We start from the raw sequence: 20,904 nt of genomic DNA, 5'->3' as shown, positions 1-20,904 counted from the left end.
CAGAGGACAAAAGAATAAAATGTGTTCAATAGTTTCCTCACATGTTACAGGGTAAACATTGATTGGCCTCTGAGCTATTTTTCAGCCATCGGGCAGTGAAACTATTAACTGGTAAGGTTCCGTATCTAAATTGAAGGAATAGAGCACGTGCATGGGCAGGTATGGCAAAGTCCAAAAATTGCTCAGGCCTTGGTTCTTGTTTGACCATCAGGAACTCAGTTGCCAGTCGTCCCACCCCGTTGCTGTGGAGGATCTCCTCATTGGCCTTCTCCCAATACTTTTGCTTGACTAGTGAAATGGCATTGGTGGGATTCAGCTCCGGGCTCTCCCAGAAAAGGGGGAGAGGCAGTTTGTTCCAAGCCAATTTCATCTCACTTAACCAGCTAACCTTTTTCCAGTTGCACTGGGTCTTAGTAAGATCTTTAATTGCCTCTCGGAAGGGAGCCAATTCTTCCTTTTTCCATATGTGGATGCAATCTAAAAGGGGTTTCAGGCCTGCTATATCTTTAATGCTGTTTGTTCCAAGATCAAGTCTAAGGGGAATCATGGGCGTTCCCTTCCCCAGCCTAGTTGTATATCTATTAAAATGATTCTCTTTGGTTTGTAGGGCGTCCAACTGCCTATGAAACCCCCAGTGCTCTGCTCCATACAAAGCTGCATCTCGGATTTGAACTTTATATCTTTTAAAAGTAGGGTTTAAGGGTGGGCTAACTACACTTCTTGCTTTGTGGCCTAAGGCCCCCCTCCCCCCCTTTGGCATAGAGTGAGGCTCACTTTTCTGATGGCTGCATCCCAGCTACCTGAATCCATTAATCTAATCCCTAGATAATCGTACTCAGCGACCCTTTCCAGAGGAGTGGTATTCATTAGGATAGTCACTTTTGTTTTGATTTTCCGTGAACTATATATCATCAACTTGGTTTTCCTGACGTTAACTTCCAGGTCAAAGTCTCTGCAATACAAGCAGAATTGGTCAGCCAAATTTTGCAGTCCCTTAGGTGTTTTGGCTAATAGGATGGTATTGTCCGCAAAAAGCAGACATGGAATTTTCTTACCTGCCAGCTTAGGGAATCGTTGTTACAGTTGGTTAAATAATTGATGCAGTTATTTATAGATAGAAGAAAGAGGGTAGGAGCCAAAACACAGCCTTGCCTAACTCCTCTTTCAATAGGAACTGGGTCTGTTAGTTCACCATCTTTGCCACACCTAATCTGAGCAAAAGTGCTTTAGTGAAGTCAGATTATAAGATCTAAAAGGCCCTTAGGAACACCCATGTTCGATAATGTAAGCCAAAGTTTATTCCTAGGGACCAGATCGAAAGCTGCTCTCAGATCTGCAAAAACCACATATAGGTTACCGCCTCCAACATCCACCATCTTCCATTTGATTGTTAAGAACCTCAGAACCTGATCTATTGTGCTAACCGCAGGTCTAAACCCTGCCTGAAGATCCAAAATAGCACCATTCTCTATAACCCACTCATCAAGGTGAAGCAGAATCTGCTTTGCAAACAGTTTTTGTAAATTGTCGAGTAGACAAATTGGACGGTAATTAAAGGGGTCACTAGGACTACATTTAAAAAAAATAGGAACTATCTCAGCTCCCTTCCATGTCCGGGGGATGGATGCTCCTGCGGCGACCGCATTACAGCCCAGATTCAAATAAGGGGCCCAGATCTCAGGATTTGATTTGTAGAGGTCGCTGGGAATTTTGTGAAGACCCGGGGCCTTGCCCCACTTCAAGAAGGTTATTGCTGCCTTAGTTTCTGCTAAGGTAAATTTGATTGGGGATAAATTGAGTTTCCCGTTTTCCACCGATGCCACGGAATATGGAGCATCCACCCCTGTATGAAGAGACCCGAAGTGTTTTGTCCATGTTGCAGGGAGGACCGAAGTACCAGGCAGGGGCCGAGGTTCACCACTATCATTTGAGATCAGCTTCCAAAACTTTGAGGTATCATTCGCTCTAGCAGAATCCAGAAGCGCAGCCCACCTTTCTTCCTCCCAACGTCTGTGGGCCTTAATAAGCTCCTGTTTATAGCCCTCTCTTGATTGTCTTATGGGCTATTTAATCCCCTTTCTCAAATCCCTCAATAACTTGTATTTAGCTTCCTTGCATGAGTGGTTAAACCATCTCTCACTGCGTTTGTTCCTTGTTTTAACAACCAATTCTTTGATAAAATGTTTTTTAAGGGATTTAAAAGAAAATTCACATGTGCGGCCAAAAGCCTGTCCCCATCCTCTTGTGAGCAGAGCATATGTTTGATTCAATCTATTAATAGGCAGTATATAGATGTAAGGGAGCCCAATGATGAATTCAGTGTCCCACTTAACGTTGCATTTATTATTTGTCATAACAAGCTGCTGTACGTAGTCATGTGGTTCAGAGGCATCTAATGAGTGCTGCAAACCCCTGATACTCAAGACTAATGGTTTGTGGTCACTTTCTTCATGTTCCTTTACTGCCACATCAATCATATGTCCGCACAAACGAATGTCCAGTAGGAAATAGTCGCTATGGCTCTTATGGACTCCTCGCCTAAAAGTATGGTGGAGTTTAGCGTCTGAGCAGGAATGGCCGTTACAAGCATGGAGACCATATGTAAAGGTAATGTCAATTATTTGATAAGCTTATCTACTCGTTCTAATATTTTTGTTCAATGATAGTTGCAGAATACCCCAATAAATGTCCTCTTCTTCATAAAGTTCCTGGGGCTCAAGGGTCATGTTAAAGTCCCCTGTTATTATGATATAGTGGGAAGCAGATTTACTGGATAAAATATTATCTAAAGCCTTCAAAACATCAGACTCACCATTACTACCCACACTTCTGTGATATATATTTACTAATACTAGGGGTTTTTCCATAGCATTCGTCAGTATCAAACCTTGCAGATCGACACAGCCCATATCCAATTCTTCGATCTGGCACTTGAGGGAGCAACTAACCCATGTCAGTAACCCTCCAGAAGGTCTCCAGGAAGTTGCCTTGCGGGCTGGAACCCAGTAACTTTTAAAACTGCACCTAAACTTGGGCTCCAAAGCCCATGTCTCTTGGAATAAGCAGATCTTATGCTCATCTATAAAAAGACCCCAACCTGGAATTTGCATTTTACCCTCTAGACCTGCTATATTCCAACAGAGGACTTTCCCTGGGGTATCATCTAGAACTTGTGATGCGTCAATCGAGGCTCCCGATGCAATTTGGGGTGTCTTGGATAAGTTGCTTGAGGGGTTCGAAGAGTTTGTGTTTCACATTTGGCCTGTCGAAAGATGACTCTCCATTAATCCCCAAGCTTCTTTATCACCAATGACATTACTCTCCCCAAAAAATTCAGAGTTGGTGTCATTCCTGCTAATAACTGAGGGCCTTGCAACATTCTGAGTTAACATCGTAGTCTGTATAAGGCCCCAAGGGTCTGTGATTAAAGGCAAATTTCCCTCTGGGATGCCTACTCTAGAACCTCCTTGCTCATTGACACTGGGAGTAATACATTCCCTAATAGTTGGTCTGTTACTTGGGATCTCTGTGGGACCCTGCGAGGTATTGATTTTAAGTCAATCTGCATCCGTAAGGGAGGGTGAAGGGTGCCTGCATTCAGAATATTAGATATATTGTGATTTGAGAACGAGGAATATCTCTGGGAACAGATATTGCCCTGCTAGAAACGCCTTTGGTTACTGGGGGTGAAAGGTCACAAGCCTGCACAAAGAGACTCCTTCTGCTGCTGGACCAGGTCTACATGTGTTTAGAAGCAGCTGTTGAACCAATACGGGAGAATCAAAGTTAACACCAATGCAGTCACCCCCTCCTATCTTGTTCAACAAACCCACCCATCCCACCCTCCTCACCATTAATATATAGGGTACCATACAAAATTTAAAATTAGCATTAACATGCAGCCAATGATTGACCTTGTTTCTCAACTCTTCATCAGATTCCAGTCTATTAGGTTGTAATCTTGGAACATTAAAAATAACAAGAACATAAGGACAGGATTCTGGGGGCAGATGTAAAACACTTAGCTTATCCCATTGTTTTCCTGAACTAGTTCTGCTGGATTCCAGGGCCACCTCTGATACACAAGTGTTGGGAGATAAAGCCACTCTTTCAGGTTTCCTAGTAGAGGTAATTGTGGGCATTATAGGCATAGGGCTGTTAACCACAGGGTTTATTAAGGACCTGGCTCTCTGACCCACCTCCGGTTGGCAACGATAGTCATGACAATCCTTAAATGACGGGAGCCCCTCAACCAAATTAGGGAAAGACCTGTTGTTGGTAACAGGAGGATGGCCCAAAATAGAGGGTTGATTATTTGGTAGAGTATTGTCTCGTGAGTAGTTGTCAGGCAAAGGGGGCTTAGAAAGTCCTCCAAGTTTGTCCTCGATAGCTTCAAGGCGAATTTCAATAGGGTGCAGTCTTTTATTCTCATTTTATTCTCTATTATTCAGTCAAGCTCCACTTGGCCAACAACATTGTCTGATTGCATTATAGAGCTATAGTTGCTGACCTGCACCCGAGCTCATGGTTCGTGCTCGTTTGTCGATTTGGCCTTCCCTCGCTTTCTTTTCCCTTTCCGGTATGACTGTAAATCATATGAAAATACTCCCGCTGGGAGATCCAAAATCCGCCGAGCTGGGTCTGCTGGAGTAGCCTTGTCCAAAATTACAGAGGTAGTCCACGGGGGATCTCCCGATCATTTCTTGAATGAGTGTCTGGAAATAAATGCGGAGCTAGTTGCATGCTCTGGTGCTGCTGGAGGGAGAGTTGGGGGGGAGGAGAGTTGGGGGGAGGAGAGTTGGGGGGGAGGAGAGTTGGGGGGGAGGAGAGTTGGGGGGGAGAGTTGGGGGGGAGAGTTGGGGTAAAGGGGGGAGGGAGAATAGGGGCTGTGAAAGCTGGGGACGATGGAATGGTTAACCGTTGCTCAGCCATCTCTATCTCTATCTATATCTCTTTATCTAAGGTGCCAACTTCCTTCTGCAAGAAGCCGTCTAGAGTTTGATTAATAGTGCAGTTGACTTGCGAGGTCGCCCCCTTCCGCCTACCCATCATACCCATCCTCGCTTTAAGTTCGTCGTCGCCTTGTCTCCCTCCTCCAAAAAGCCTGCAAGGCAACTCCAGAAGCTCTTCAAACTGACAACACCAGACGCTTGCCTCACCTCCTGGCAAATTCAAAACTCTAAACTATGCTGGTTTCCTTGTTGGCCCAATCCACTGGAACCTCTAAACAAAGGCTTAGAAGGGTGGCCCTGCCTGGCTTCTCAGGGTCGGAGACTGGTGCAGGACGGGCCTGCTCTCGGCCTGGGCTTTGCCTGGGGAGAAGAGAAGAGAAGGCCCTTAATTCGCAGAGGTTCCACGGCGTAGAAATTCAAGAAATGCTTGGATATGATTGGATGAGAGAATTTTATATCCTGTCAGCCATTTCAATACTACAGGCCACAAGATAGAATGGTCTAATTGACTGGCTTCAATATCAGAGGAAAATGCTTTGGCCATAATTACAGAAAGTGAATATAAATGGTTACATAAGGGGTAGGATGAGCACACACTGACCACAAGGCTCATTTGAGGGATTACACAAGGACCCCTTTATAGTTTAATTTAAGCACATGTTTTTTTTTTTTCAGGATCAACAGATTCTCCATAGCTCCCAGCACAACCCTCCCTGGTGCCAAAGTTGGAGGTCTGCAGCACCTGCACACTTAACAGACCTGGGACTGTTTAACTGGGACCTGTGTTGACATGTGATTGGATCTTCAGCCCAGGATCAGTAAATATGGATCCTTTAAGTACTTGAAGCTTACCAGAGGCCAGGGCCTTTTGTGTCTGTGGACCCTGTCCATGGTTGCACATAGTAGAAAGCCATGCACAACTGTGGACTGAGTTCCCACGGTTGGTGGGGTGCAGGTTGGTTTACTGAGGCATAACTAGCTAATTTCAGTGGTCTTGAGTTTTGTTTTGTAACTATGACTGAACTCAAACTATGGCTTTTTTTGTGAAAACCAAAGCAAATACTCAGTTAATTCGTTATAATTTGACCAGTTCTGATGCTTCTGTCACTATAAATAACTGCTTTCTTTGCTATGAGAACACACTACCTAATTTGAAAATGCATTCAAGGTGATTGTTTCATAAACTCCAATGTAACAAGCACACATTAATATTACAAAGCTAACCTCAGCTACGAGCAATTACTTCCCCAACCTATATTGCTACCTTATTACCATACATGAAAAAAAAAAATATATATATATATTCTCTTTGGAATGATGAGGATCCTCCTCCCTCCTTAAATCAAACACCTTGCAAAAATGAGTTTATAATCTTTAAAGAATAGTTCTGAAACAATACTTATTAATATAGTTTGTCTCCACAAATACAGATGTTTGCTGGAATACCTCTCTGAGTTCAGACTCATATCTGTTATTAAAGATAATAAAAGAATACTTTCCAATGCTTTCCTTAGTTTCCAACAAAGATACACAGCCTCTCTCCAAGCAGCACCAACATGATGCACACCACCAATCTTTCCTCACTCTGAACACACATACACTGCATGAGAGTTAGGAGTGCTGCTCTTCTGTGCTTTTCAAGTGCAAAGAGGTGAGTGAAGGCCGTGGACCATGACACACATTGTCCCTATCGAATTGAGACATGACTACAATTTGTGCTTTCATTAGACTTTGCTTCATGTAGAATTAACACTTTTGGGTGCCTTTGGTTTCCTTACCATAACATAAGGAATGTAAATTGTCCTTCTGCCTTTGTTTTGTACTGTACTAAATTAGTTATTAAGTCTTTGTTAGAACTGGGGGTCTCTAGTTGGCAGTGGTTTGCACCCTGTCCAGATAGGGACCTCACTGTAGTCAGGGAAAGGGAGCCACACAGCTAAGCCCCCGCTCACCCCCTGGGTAGCTTGGCTCAAGCAGTTAGGCTGATCTTAGAGGCAATGTGTGAAGTATTTGTACACCCACACAGTAACAGAGTGAGGACACCACAAAAGTACTCCACGCCAGTTTAGAAAAAAAGCCAATATTTATTTGAGTAAAACAAGACCAAAACAACAAAACTCCAACATTCCCAAGCAAAGATACATTTTTTCAAAGAAGAAATCTTAGTATAGGGCTTTCAAACACAATAGTTCTAACTGGGGCTACCACAGTGTCTTGACAGACTTGCTTTCAACAGTCTGATGCCACTCACTAAGGAGTGCAGGCTGATCATGGAGTCCCAAAGACCCCGGGTACAGTAACTTGGAAAATAATGAGCAAACAAAGACGTTGCATGGAGTCAGGGAGGTGAGGTGTCAGTGGAGCCGATGTGTCGCTGTTTGCGTAAAAACAGTCTTGTTGGATTTTTGGAAGTAGGCTGCTTTGAGAAGAACATTTCTCCCATGGGTTAAGAATAGATGCAAGTCAAATGTTTTTATATCTTTTCAGATAGTTATGGGTTTCAGCCCATGCTAGAATGGGCTAAGAACAGTCTCTAGGTGAGAACATTTACATTCAAAACCACATACAGGAGCCTTTTTAACTTTTCTCGTTAGTGTGACCTGGTCCTTCTGAGTGATAAAAATATACCCCGCATATACACAATCCAGAGGTACGTTTCAGGGTGTCTAGTTGGCCCATTTCACATGACTTTGCCAGTATGAAAAGCCAACGGACAAGCAGCCTTCAGTTAGGAAACCCCACCATACAGCTCACAATATTACCATTCCCAAAGCCTGCTGCCTTCAGCGCCCCTCAATAACTCTATTTTAAGACTCTGCTGGATCTCAAAGTAAGGTCATCTCCCATTTGCTACACCACATTAAAGGATCACAGGAATGGGCTGGCCTGGAAAACAGTGTTGAGGATCCCTCTCAATGTGAGCAACTTTCTATTAAACAAAACTCCAAATGGAACCATTTGCTCTTCTCTACATAGTATGTGTGTTGGCTCCCTCTGGGTGATAAGTCTGAACTCTTTTTCTTTTGGCATATTATCATCATACTGAAGCCACTCCCTAAATGTGTTTCACTGAGAGATGGTGGATGTTGGAGCTGAGGATCACAAGATGTACTAAAATAGGAGATGTGATAGGGTGGCCATTAAGAATCCATAACAGGCATTATTTATTTGAAAGGAACTATATAATCATATTTAAATTTTGGTACACTGATTTTACGTGATGAAATTTGAATAGAAAATGAATGAAATTACTTTAAATAAGATGAATACTAAAGCATTTTTGTGTTTTTAAGAAATGGTGAACATGTTCTTCAACTGGTTTTGATTTTAGTCAGTCTATAATGAAACAGAAACTGGCAAAGCCAGTAAATTTTGCTTTTGGGACCTACTGGGCTGGCCAGTGGTTTCTAGCTTTGCGGTACTGCATCACTGATGCTGTGCCACATAAAAAAACACAAAATTTAAAAATAGGCCCTTTGATGTGGTGGTTGCATCACTTTCTAGGCAGGCCCACCCTGTATGAGGCATAATAGGCAGAGCTGCCTACCTGAAAGCTCGGGAATCAGATTGGAGTCTCTGGATAAGCTCAACATCCTGTGCTTATGGGCAAATCATTTAATTTCCCAGTGCCTCAAAAATGAATATGTCCTTGTGTAATATACCTGGTAGTCATGTGAAGTACGCCAATCTTTTTTTAGTTGAGTTTGTACAATATAAAACTAAAAAAAAAAATGCATGTGCTTACAAAATTACATGAGTAATGTTTTATTTACCAATTTGGATCCATAAGTAAATAGGATAAATAAGTAGCCAGAAAGAGGTTTTTGGAGCTTAGGTTAGATTGAGCAAAACGAATGGCTGGAATGGAGAAGCAACATGGAGAGCCTGGTGGTAGAAAGCAATATGGTGGGGCAAAAGCAACACAGAGTGGGGTGGGGGTGGGGCAACAGGAGGGAGAGAGGAAGGGTGTGGAAGAGGGAAGCAACATGGATGGTAGGGGAGGAGAGGAGATTCAACAGGTGGATGAGAAACATGGAGCAGATGAGGAGAGGCACATGGGTGTGAAAGCAATGAGGAAAAGTATACAAGGGTGAGCACAACATAAAGGGGGTGGGTTGATTTACATGGGTGACATATAGCAACATGATGTGCTGAGGGAAAGAAATACAGAGGGAGACAACTAGAAAACATGCACTCCCATGTGTGGAAGCACGCAATCCAGCTCATCAAGAGATGGTATAGAGGCTATGCTCTATCAGAGGGACAATTATGAGATTGACAAGCTGGGACATGAATAAGAAGCAAATAAATGAGTGACAGGGAAGCTAATCACTGGTAAGCAGTGGGCAGGCTCCAAGCCACTGTGTATTCTTGATAAGCTCACAAGATGTCATGCCACAGACAGCACATACATTGTCTGGTAGGCTCAACCTAAAAAGAGATTGACTGATAATGGATTACGTTTTATGTAGGAAACAAAGCTCAGGATATATATATATATATATATATATATATATATATATATATATATATATATATATCTCAAACAACAATTTCAAATCTATGAGGCACATGCTTTGTCATTTACACCATATACAAAGTTGCAGTCACTCTGATGTATCTGCCTTTATGACCGTTTCAATGTAGACCTTTGCCAGTGAGTGGATCTTAAACGTGAATGGCCTTGCAACAAAAGAGTGGGTCAAAGGAGCTTGGCACCATTCTATGCACATTGCACTGTGGGCTAAACACTGGCTCATGGGGGGTTGACCCAAAGGCCGTCTCTCTGTACTATTTATGAAATATAGGGCGAGATGTATGAAGGTCCTCATTTGCGATTCCCAAGTAGCAATTTTTACAGAATCACTATTTGGGTTTGCAAAATGCGATGTAACAAGGCAATCGTCAAATATTTTGTGAGTACCAAATACTGATTTGGTAAAATAACAACTCAGTATTTGGAAATTGCAAATTGCAATTTGTTTATTCTGGAGCAGCTTGATCACAGCACAACCAGGAAGTGAGTCAGTGCATGCTGTTTCCAGAAGCCTGAGCCACAGGAGCAGGCAGAGAAATCCAGCAAAGCACCAGGTAGGCACTTAGGAAAGTCAGCCAGGACCAGGTGAACATAATGGCCATTGATGGAAATGGCAAGGACACAGAAGGGAGAAAAAGATAACTGAAATTCAGTGAGCATGCATTGGAGGTGTTCACAGAAGAGGTGGTCAGGAACCATGACCAGTTATGTTGGAAAGAACTCGCTCTATGTCCCAGAAAGTGAGAAAAGGAAATTGTGGACTGACATCCAGACCAAAATCAGTGTGGTGGGTTATGTGCAGTGTACCATCAAAGAGCTGCGCAAGCGCTGGTACGACTTACTATCACATGCCAAGGAGAGGGTTGCAAGCAGGCACTGGTGGAGGACCAGCCACCCAGACCCCACCCACCCCCTTGAAAGACATGGTGGAGTCAACACTGCTGTCTGAAGCAGTAGGTGGTGTCACTGACACACACCTCAGTCACACCAGGCACCAGCAACGGTAAGGGCTCAGGAGGGATTGTGAAGAAGGCAGACATAGCATAGAGGAAGGTGAGGGCCCATCTCTGGTGGTCTTGAGGCATCCATATTGAAGGTGCAGCACCTACACTGTAAGCACATGAGATCAATCCACAGGCAGTTGGTGTCTCACAATATTCACAAGCTGCATGAGAGACAACAAGCTACAGTAGAACACCTTACAGAAGAAGACAACTGCAATTAATACGTTCTGCACTGTACTGCAGCAGGAGCATGTCACCCACCGAAGGCGCCTACACCAATTGATGGGTAGGTTGGATGGGTTCAGCAGATCTGTAAATCAGCTCACTAATACAACTGCTTTGCTGTCAGTACGTTCTGTCAGCATCAAGTGGAAATGGCACATTGCGGTCAGGACATTGTACATGGATTGGTGCAAGTCACTAATGGATGGGGGATAGTGCAGATAGCGCGGAGTGCTGCAACAGGGATCTGGGTGGTGGGGACAGTGACGAGTTCTCTAGCCTCAGTAGTGTCACAGCCCTTGAATGGTTCCTAGGCATCACAGTTCCAGACACAGTACTGTCTCAGTACCTTCAATAAGATGTACAGCTGAGCCCACTGAGCATTCTAGGGGAGTGCGTGGACGTAAAAAGTAATTTGGACGTGTTCTGGGCTTTGCATATTTTGTTGCAAAGCATTGATACTATGATGTTCTAGAATGACATTGTTATTGGGTACTGATTATGCTATTTTGAAATACCCATGTTCTATGGCCACATAATTGTCCTGGAGTTCAGGCAGTAAATATGATGCCTGTAGCAAAAAAGAAACAAGATGTGGCATTGTCATTACTTACATCAGAAATAGTTCTGTGTAATCTCAGCACGTCTTTGCCTGCCATCTGCTGATCTGATTCTGTCTGCTGGGTGAATGGGTGGCAAGGGGTCATCATCCTCATCGGAGTCCGTCTCTGTCGGTTCCACTGGTATACCTCGTGTTGTAGAAATTTTATGCAACATTGCATATGTGGCCACAATTTTGCAGGTGGTTTCTGGAACGTATTGGAGTGTGCCCTTAACTTTTGTGCAGGCACTGAAAGTGACTCTTCAGCAGTCCAAAAGTCCTCTCTATCACACTACATGTCCTCCTATGTGCCACATTGTATCGCAGCTCACTTGTCATGGCCAGATTGAGATATGGTGTCAGGATGAAGGACCGCACTGCATATGCACTGTCTCCTACAATAACAGGAGTGTCATATTACTTATTATCTATGACATCACTTATACGATATGCAAAATTGTTCTCTGTTAAATTACCAATTAGGTATGCTTCACTAAACTCCCCAGCAAGAAGTCTTGTGTACATTCCACTGTGTCTAAAGATGTAAGAATAATGTGTGCTACCAGGGTACCTGGCCACCAGATCAATTATGATGTGGGAAGCATTGAGAATGGCCTGGATGTTCATTGAATGGGTATTTTTACAATTCCTGTAGATATACTCTGTTGCAGATGGTGGACTGATTACCACACATGTACCATCAATGCAGCCAATAGCATGTGGAAATTGGACTACCTAGTATAAATTTAATTTAGTTAGCTGCAAATCCTGTTGGGTGCTGGGGAATTTTATGTGCAGATTCAATTTTGTTAACAGCATTTAAGAATGCATTAAATAAGCGTGACCGTGCACTTTGAGATACACCTCAAGCTGCTGTTATAATCCCTTGATAGCTTCCTGAGCCTAAGAGGTAAAGGGAGCATAATACCTACACGAGTGAGAATGAAATTGGTCCTCTGTGTGTGTCGCTACAGTAGGGGTTGTAAATCCGCTATTAAATCCAGTATCATGGAGGAGTTCAACTTGTACTTGTTATATATTTCCTCCTCTGTTTGATCATCATAGAAGGCGTTTTTGCATCCACAAACTGGAATTTTGCAATTGACGCTGTTTGCGAATGCAAAATAGTTTGATATGTCTGACCCATAGAGTACTAATTTCCAGAAATCTAGCAAAACAGTCAAAGCTGCCTTTTCCGTCAAGGATAGAGACACTCGACTGCACATTTTCGTAGGGACTTTCATCCTCACTCCCAATTATAACAAATAAAGAAAGGGAATTTACAGCATTCAAGTAGCCTGACAAAGAAGGCATTCTTCAAACATTGATTGAATTAGAAGATAGGATATATTTGCACACTGCCAATATGATTAGACCAATGAAAATTCAAACATTTATGTAAATATTTCCCTACTTTTGAAGGACACCGTTGCTATTATGTTTTTATCCTTTATGTTTTTTTCCAGTGATCACAAAGGCATAAAGATTAGAGTTATGACTGAATAAAGAACAGTCAATTATTTTTGTAGCTTATTTAAAGAATTAGCAGTGTGTGCTTCCCTTTCACATCAATATTACTGCAGGAAGGTCAAGAGATGTATCTATATGTTGTCATTTACAAATGCAATGGTATCTGCAAGGGCAAACATTGCTCTACCATCCTCATGAATCATTGGTTTACTAGATCTGCCAAGCTCATACAACAGGCAGCCTACTAAAGTTCACTCTTGTGCAAACTTAAAAAACACACCAGAAATATCCTGTTATCTTTTTAAAAGAATTTCTTCCGTAGACATGTTCATTAAAAAGCATGCCAATCTTGGTCCCAACACACTGACCAGTGCCATGACCAACCCTGTCAACTCCTACTATTTCTCAACAAAAAAAAATCTCTCAAATCCTATTTTTTTCACATTTTTGGCAAGCCATTGCATTGCCTTAAACACAGGAGTGCCGCGCTGTTCTTTCCAAGCTCCAAACAATTCAAAACCAGTCTCACAAATATTACAAGGATTGCCAAAACCAGCAGGTCTGACCTTGGAAAGCTAATGCAATTGCTTTCTTTTTTTTAAACTTTTTTTTAAAGTATTTGTTATTGCAAGCATATGCCACAAATATTTAGGGGTACTAAAGAGAATATGTTGTAATGAAAACATGGCTTTTTTAATCGTACAAAACATGGATAATTTCGAAAGTATTCACCAATGCGGCTGTTTTATTAGGACTGCTTTTCATACCACTACAAAGAAAAAACGAAATCACCACCCAGCCATGTACCTAAATTGCAGGCTGCCATAATGTTACAATGCCACTGGAGTGCTGTATACGCTTGCTTTTAAAAAGTGTAGCACACAAAATATATAGCTGATATTTAAATTTACCATAAAAAATAAATAAAATAAAAACACAATCAGTGTTTGTAGGTCACGGTACTGTCACCCTGGGGGCATGTGGGGTGCCAAGTTGCGTTGTCTCAGTCGAAAAGCCTGGTCTTGAGTTTCTTTTGGAAATCCGTAAGGGAGGGAGCTATTTGAAGGTGGAGGGGAAGCTCATTCCAGGCATTGGTAGAAATGTAGTAAGAGGCGTGGCCACGCTGTGATTTATGCAGTTGTGTGTGTGTGGGAGCCAGTGAGGAGGAGTGCAGGTGTCTGAAGGGCTGATGGAATTTCAGTCGGTGGTTGATGTAAGCTTGCCGTTTATCATGTAGGGCTGTTTCAGTGCGTGTGAGGGTCTTGAACTGGCATCTCCTTCGGCTGCGGAGCCAGTGACAGTTTCTGAGGTGGGGGTGAAATGGGTCTATTTGGAGAGGTTCAGAATGAGTCTGGCTGTAGCTTTCTATATGGTCTGGAGTCTCTTGAGGAGTTCAGTGGAAATGCTGGAATAGTGTGTGTTGCAGTAGACAAGGCAACTGGTGACTAGGGCCTGGGTGACTGTCTTTCTGGTGCTGACTGGGATCTATCTGAAGATTCTGCTGAGTATGCGAAGGGTGTGGAAGCATAAGGAGGTGACTGTATTGATCTGCTGTTTCATGGTCAGTTGACTGTTGAGCATGATGCCAAAGTTGCATGCATGTTCTGTAGGTGAGGGCGTGGGTCAGAGTTTAGCTGACCACCAGCTATGGTCCCATATGGATGTGTTTCTACCAAAGATCAGTACTTCTGTCTTGTTGGAGTTGTGTTTAAGGCAATTGGCTCTCATCCAGTTGGCTACATTGGTCATGGCATTGTGGATGTTTGTTTTGGTGGTGAGGGGCTCTTTGGTGAGCGATAGGATCAACCAATCAGTTCTTATAGAGCGCAACTACTCACCTGTGAGGGTCTCGAGGCGCTGGTGGTGGGTCTCTGCCTCTTTGAAGAGCCAAGTCTTGAGGTTCTTCCTGAAGATGGTGAGTGAAGGGCTCTGTCGGAGTTGTGTGGGCAGGTTTTCCAGCTCTTAGCTGTGAGGTAGGCGAAAGATCTTCCTCCAGCAGTGGTTTCCCGGATGCGTGGGATGGTGGCCAGTACCAGGTGGGAAGAGGGGAGAGGTCTGGCGGGGTTATGGAAAGAGATGCGATGGTTCAGGTAGGCAGGTCTGATGTTGTGAAGGGCCTTGTAGGTGTGGGTGAGTAGCATAAGTTGATTCACTTCTCCACTCGGAGCCAATGGAGGTTTCTCGGGTTTTGGGAGATGTGTTCCTGGTGGGGAAGGTTCAGGATGAGTCTGGTGACGGCGTTTCGGGTTAGTTGTAGTTTTCTGATGTTCTTTGCTGTGGTTCCGGCGTAGAGTGCGTTGCCATAGTTGGGCTTGTTTTTGACTAAGGTGTGGGAGACTATCTTGCGGCAGTCAACAGGGATCCATGTTGGGCCATCGATAGGGAAGAGTCGAGGATGATTCCTAGGATACAGGCATGGCTAGTCGGAGTAGGCAGGTCGCTGAGCAATGTGGACCACCAGGAGTTCACCCAGGCTGCATTGGAGTTTCTGAAGATAATGATCTCGGTATTGTCTGAGTTGAGGGAGCTCTCCCTCATCCAAGCGGCGACAGCTTTCATTTCAGTGTGAAAGCTCCTCTTAGCTTTGTCAGGGTCTTTAGTGAGGGATATGATGAGTTGTCTATCGGCCTATGACACGATGTTCATTCCGTAGCCTTTGGCAATGGCTGCAAGCGGGGCCATGTAGATGTTGAAGAGTGTTGGGCTAAGGAAGGAGCTGACTTCTGTTAGTTTGGATATGAAGGCTGGGAGCCTGACTCTGTGTTCTTCCGGTGAGGAATGAAGGAATCCATAGCAGGGCTTTTCTATGGATTCCTGCATCGTAGAGTCTGGTGCATAGGATGCTGTGGGAGACTGCGTTGAAGGCTGCTTAGAAGTTGAGCTGTGGGTTTCTTCAGGAGGGGTTAGGCTTTGGCGTGTTTCCAATGTTTGGGGAAGGAGGCTGTTTCATTAGAGCAGTTCAGCATCTTGCAGAGTTCGGTGGCGATGGATGCACTGACTTTGCTGTAGATGTGGTGAGGACAAGGGTCTGTGGGAACTCTGGAGCGAATGGTGCTCATTATGATTTCAGTCTCTTCTGTGGTGAGAGTGGACCAGCAGTGGATGGTATGGGTGGGTCTGGGGGGCCGGGTCAGTTGCCTGTGCTGGGCGGGTTCTGTGGGAGAAAGCTGTCATAGATGTCTTTAATCTTGCAATCGAAAAAAGTGCCCAGTTTGTTGCAGAGGTCTTGCGATGGGGGGATGTTGGTGGCTTCAGAAGGAGGACTGGTGAATTTGTTGAGTACTGTGAAGAGTTCTCTAGTGTTGTGCAGGGAGGCATTGATGCATTCACAAAGTGTGGCTTTCTTAGCATTTGTGATGTGTCGGTGGTGGGTGGTAGTGGCGGTTCTGAAGGAGGCAAGGTCTTTGCTTGTTTTGCTGCTTCTCCATTTCTTGTCTAGGTGCCTGCAGGTGCATTTGGATTCTTGAATTCAGTGGTGAACCAGGTGGCTCTCTTTGGGATGTGCTTGATCGAAGTCATTCAGAGGGGGGCTAAGGAGTTGGTCCATTCGTGATCCAGGAGTTAAGGTTGTGTGCTGCGGCTTTGGTGTCAGTGGGTGGCAGAGGTGATTTGGCAAGGGCCGTGGTGAGTTGCTCGTTGGTGATTTCATTCAGTTTCCTGTGGGTGGCCATGAGGATGCGAAGGTGGCTGTTAGGTGATGGTGAAGTGTAGGCAGCGATGGCCAGTCAATCTGGGGTGGAGATATTCTTGATGGTGATTCTGTTGCTTGAGGGGAAAATAGGGTCAAGTATCTGTCCTGCGGCATGCATGGGCATGGTGATCAGTTGTTTGAGGCTGAGGGTGGCAAGATTGTTGAGTAGGGATGTGGTGTTTCAGTTGTTGCAGTCCTTTAGGTGGAAATGCAAGTCGTCCAGGAGAAGGTAGTCTGTGGACCCAAGGGCGTGGGGGGACGGCGATGTCTATCCTTGCATCCAGGATGAGTTGTGTGGTGTCTGTGTAGGCTATGATATCACTGACACTGAGATATGATGACTACTGTGAGGGGGTCATGTAGGTATTGAACAGCACAGGGCTGAGGGATGACCCTTGTGGTACACCACAGATTATGTTCTTGAGTTCAGTGGTGAAAGGAGGCTGCCAAATGCTTTGTATGTTTCCTGTGAGGATGGAGGTGATCAACTTGAAGATGTTTTCCTGTATTCTGATGCTGTGGAGACAATTGATGAGAGTGTGGTGGGATATAGTGTCAAATGCTGCTGAGAGGTAAAAGAGGATCAAGTCTTCCCACAGTCAGGGAGGGTTCTGATGTCTGTGCCTGCGATCAGAGCAGTTGTCATTCTGTGGTTGGCTCAGAATCCTGATTGGGAGACTTCAAGCAGCTTGTTTTGTTCAGGTATTTAGTGAGCTGTTGGTTGATGGCCTTCTCAAGTACCTTGGCAGGATAGAGGAGCAACAATATTTGTCAGTAATTTTTAGTTTGCTTGGATCTGAGGAGGGTTTCTTTAGTAGGGGTCTGATCTCTGCATGTTTCCAATTGACCAGGAAGAATGCTATTGGGATGGAGGTATTGAAGATGCTAGTGAGTTATGAGATGATGTGGTTAGCTCTGATGTTTTAGAGATGGTGGGGGCATGGGTTTTTGTGTGCCCCTAGGTGGATGGTCATGGTAGTCTGTGTGGTGAGTGGGGTCCATTCAGTGATCGTACAGCTGGTGTGACTGGTTGTCTGAGGTTGTTGAGAACTGTGGGTCAAAGTTGTTGCAGATGGTGGTGATCTTACTGTGGAAATAGTCTGATAGGGTTTTGCAGATTTCTTGTGAAGGGTGGATTGTGTTCTCTGTGGCTGCCGGGTGCGAGTATTCCTTGACTATTTCAAATAGTGCTTTCATGTGATTGGCTGCTGTGTCAATGCAGGCTGTGATGGAGACTCTTTTGGCGTCCTGGACTATTAGGTGGTAGTTGCTGAGGGCTGCTTTGTGGGCAGCTCTGTCAGAGGGATTTTTAGTGCCACGTCATTGTTTATCGAGTCAGAAGCACTTATACTTGGTGGATCTGAGCTCTGGGGTGCACTAACTGGCTTGCCTTCATGTTTTGTTGGATCCCAGTGGCTTCATTGGGGTGACTCTGGCAATTTGGTGATCTAGGTGGAGAAGTTCTGGATGGCCTGTTCTAGGTCTGATGAGGCTTTAGGTTCAGTGGTGCTGTGGGCCTGAGTCCACTATGTTTCTGTTACCTTATTCCAGCTGCATGGAAGGGGTTGTGATGCTTGTTGATGAAATGCTGTGAGTTAAGGATGGTGAAGGGGGCCATGGGCTGGTCAGTCCAGGTGCGTTCTGTGATAAGACTGAATGAGACTCTGTGGATGGAGGTGAAGACAGGGTTGAGTATGTGTTCAGCTGTGTGCGTGAGTTATGTGACCAGTTTGGTATGATTGATGTTGTGCATGTTGTCCAGGAGGGTAGTAGAATTGGCATTGTTCGGGTCGTTGATGTGGAAGTTGAGGTTCCCAAGTAGGATGCAGTGATTGGAGTCGATGGCTAGTTGGCGATGAGGTTGGCAATGGTGTCACATAAAGCTGGTTGAGGTCCCAGGGGTCTGTATATGAATGTGTCTCTGAATGTTGTACTGGCATTGGTCTGCAGTTGGAAGTTGAGGTGGTCAATGAGGGGCTTCTCTAGTGGCGATGCATCAGATGGCTTCATTGAAGATGATGCCTCCACCATGTGGTGTTGGTGTAACAGTTAATGGCCAACTAGTGTGGCTCTGGTGATGTCTGGCTGTGAGGAGGGGCTGAGCCACGTTTCTGTGATGGAAGCTATGCTAGGGGTGAAAGTGAAGATGGTGTCTCAGATTTCTGTGCATGTTTCCAGAGAGATCGGGTGTTGACCATGATCTACTGGAGAGGTTCCAGGTTGTTCAAGGTCTTCTGGTCACGGGTGGTCCATGGTCCTGTGTGGACTAGCGGTTGCTCAAGTGCAGAAAATTCAGCAGTGTTGGCAGGTGAAAGGAACATTGGTTGCTTGGGGGAAGGAAGTGCAGCATTTACTGTTGCTGTGTGCAGGACCAGGAGCTGCTTGTTGGTGTAGCGGTGGGTGGTGGTAGGGCCACGGTTCCTGGCACTGGGTGCTGTCGAGGTGCAGATGGACTTGCCTTTGGTTCACCAGCAGCGCGCCAACTGCATGGCAATGCTGCAGCCTCCTTTATGTAGGTCCTGGGGAGGGATGGGCTCTGGGTGGTGGGAGATGGGAGTAAAGAAATGGTGGGAATCAGGCAGTTGGAAAGTGGGTTGGCGTGTGGGGGACATGATAAGGGAGAAAACAGTAAAGAGGCAAAACAGAGGTCAAAGTGGAAAAAAACAGAGGGCAAAGAGGCAAAACAGAGGTTAGAGTGGGAGACAGAGGCAAAGAGGCAAAAACAGAATGCAAAGTGAGAAGCAAAGAGCAAATTGGCAGTGCCAGAGGTTAAAGTGGAGGCAAAAGGCGAAAACAGAGGTTAAAGTGGGAAGCAGAGAGCAAAGATGCAAAAAATTGTATTAAACTGGGAGGCAAAGGCAAAGTAGGCAAAAACAGAGAAAGTGGGAGACAGATGCAAAAGAGGCAGAAACAGAGGTTAAAACTGAAAAGAGAGGCAAAGGGGCAAAAACAGCAGTTAAAGCTGGAAACAGAACAAAGAGGCAAAAGCAGCATAGAGGCAGGAAGGAGCAGAAAGAAAGGCAGCAGAGATGGAAGGTTAACAGCAGCAGAGGAGTGTGGAGACGGCAGTGTCACAGACCTGTAGCAGGAGGGAGCTGGTGCTAGGACCTGCTCAATGGAATTGTGCTCTGGCCCCCATTGAGGAGGGCTGGGACGTGAGAGCAAGGCAACAGCAGGAAGTGGGGTCAGTGAGAAGTGGGTGGGGGAGCAGGTAAGAGTGGAAGAAGAGAGAATAGAGTAAAGAGATAAAACTGAGGTCAAAGAGGCAAAAACAGAAGTCAAAGTGGGAAGCAAGAGTGCACAGATTAAAAAATAAAGGTTAAATTGGAAGACAGAGATGAAAGAGGCAAGCGTGGCAAAGAGGCAGGAAAGAGTGGACTGTAGGGAAGCAGAGATGGGAGGGTGTTTAGCTGCAGAGATGAGTGAGGAGGCGGCAGTGTCGGGGGCCTGAACCAGCATCGCAACTAAAGAGAATCTATTTTTCAGAAGATATGAACAATGTGCTCCCTTTACTCACTGGAGTCCTTCAGTTTGAGTGACTGCACGAAGTGTGCTGACGTATTGCCCCGTGCTGTACACTATGTTGGGCAGAAGCAAAATGTGAGTAGCATGTTGACAGACCAGTGAATGAACCCACTGACCAAAAGCCCATCTATGGACGCATAATGTATGATTTGTTTTAGGAAGAAAAATAGCATAGAGACACAGCTAAAGCTGTCTCAAAGTCCATATCTTAAAAATTAGAAGTAATGACCCAATCACTCCCGGACAGAAGCTTACATTTTCGCTCCATAGATTGCAGTTTTAGACCTTATTTCTATGTCATAATGTGCTGCATGGCAACCATAATCTACACCTCTTCAATATTTTCCAGCACAAACCCAACTGGATGTCTTAAGTCAACCACCATGACTCATTCTCTGTCTGTCTAGCAAAAATATATAATATGCTGTGGATTATCCCTTCAAGGCAACATTTCAACATTCTAGAACGGTCTCCAATGTGGTCTCACCTAAGTACCATCAAACATGATTCCCCAGGTTTTGATACATCTGGCATCTTATGTTTTGTCCTTGAATATGCATCCATTGCCATTTTTCCTCTCCTGGTAGTCGGTTGCCTGAGATCAATCCCACAGGACCATAGGAAATTATGTGGGCTCCCAAAATCACATGATTTGTCCATCTTGTCAGTAAACCCAGTGCATCCCCAATGAAGAATCAACATAGATTCACCCTCGATTCGAAGCAACGCATGGTGATGCACACTAAGCAAGCATTTTCAATGCAACGGGTCTCGCATTTGCTCGAGTTAAAGCTATTAGCATGGCAAAGAAAAAAAAACACAGCATGATCACACTAAGTAAAATGCAGCACGATCGCCCTGCGTGGAAAATAAACAGATAAAGTAGTCCAGACACCATGCTG

General features: G+C 44.6%; 1 long non-coding RNA gene across 2 annotated transcripts in view; it reads right to left on the bottom strand.

Annotated features, from left to right (window-relative positions):
* Positions 1-20,904, bottom strand: part of LOC138288440 (uncharacterized) — a 397,645-nt gene that overhangs the window by 310,409 nt on the left and 66,332 nt on the right. The window lies entirely within an intron of this gene.

This window comes from Pleurodeles waltl, chromosome 1_1 (assembly GCF_031143425.1).
Source record: "Pleurodeles waltl isolate 20211129_DDA chromosome 1_1, aPleWal1.hap1.20221129, whole genome shotgun sequence".
Taxonomy (NCBI): Eukaryota; Metazoa; Chordata; class Amphibia; order Caudata; family Salamandridae; genus Pleurodeles; species Pleurodeles waltl.
The sequence above is the reverse complement of the archived record's forward strand: the minus strand, read 5'-3'. Positions and strand labels throughout refer to the sequence as shown.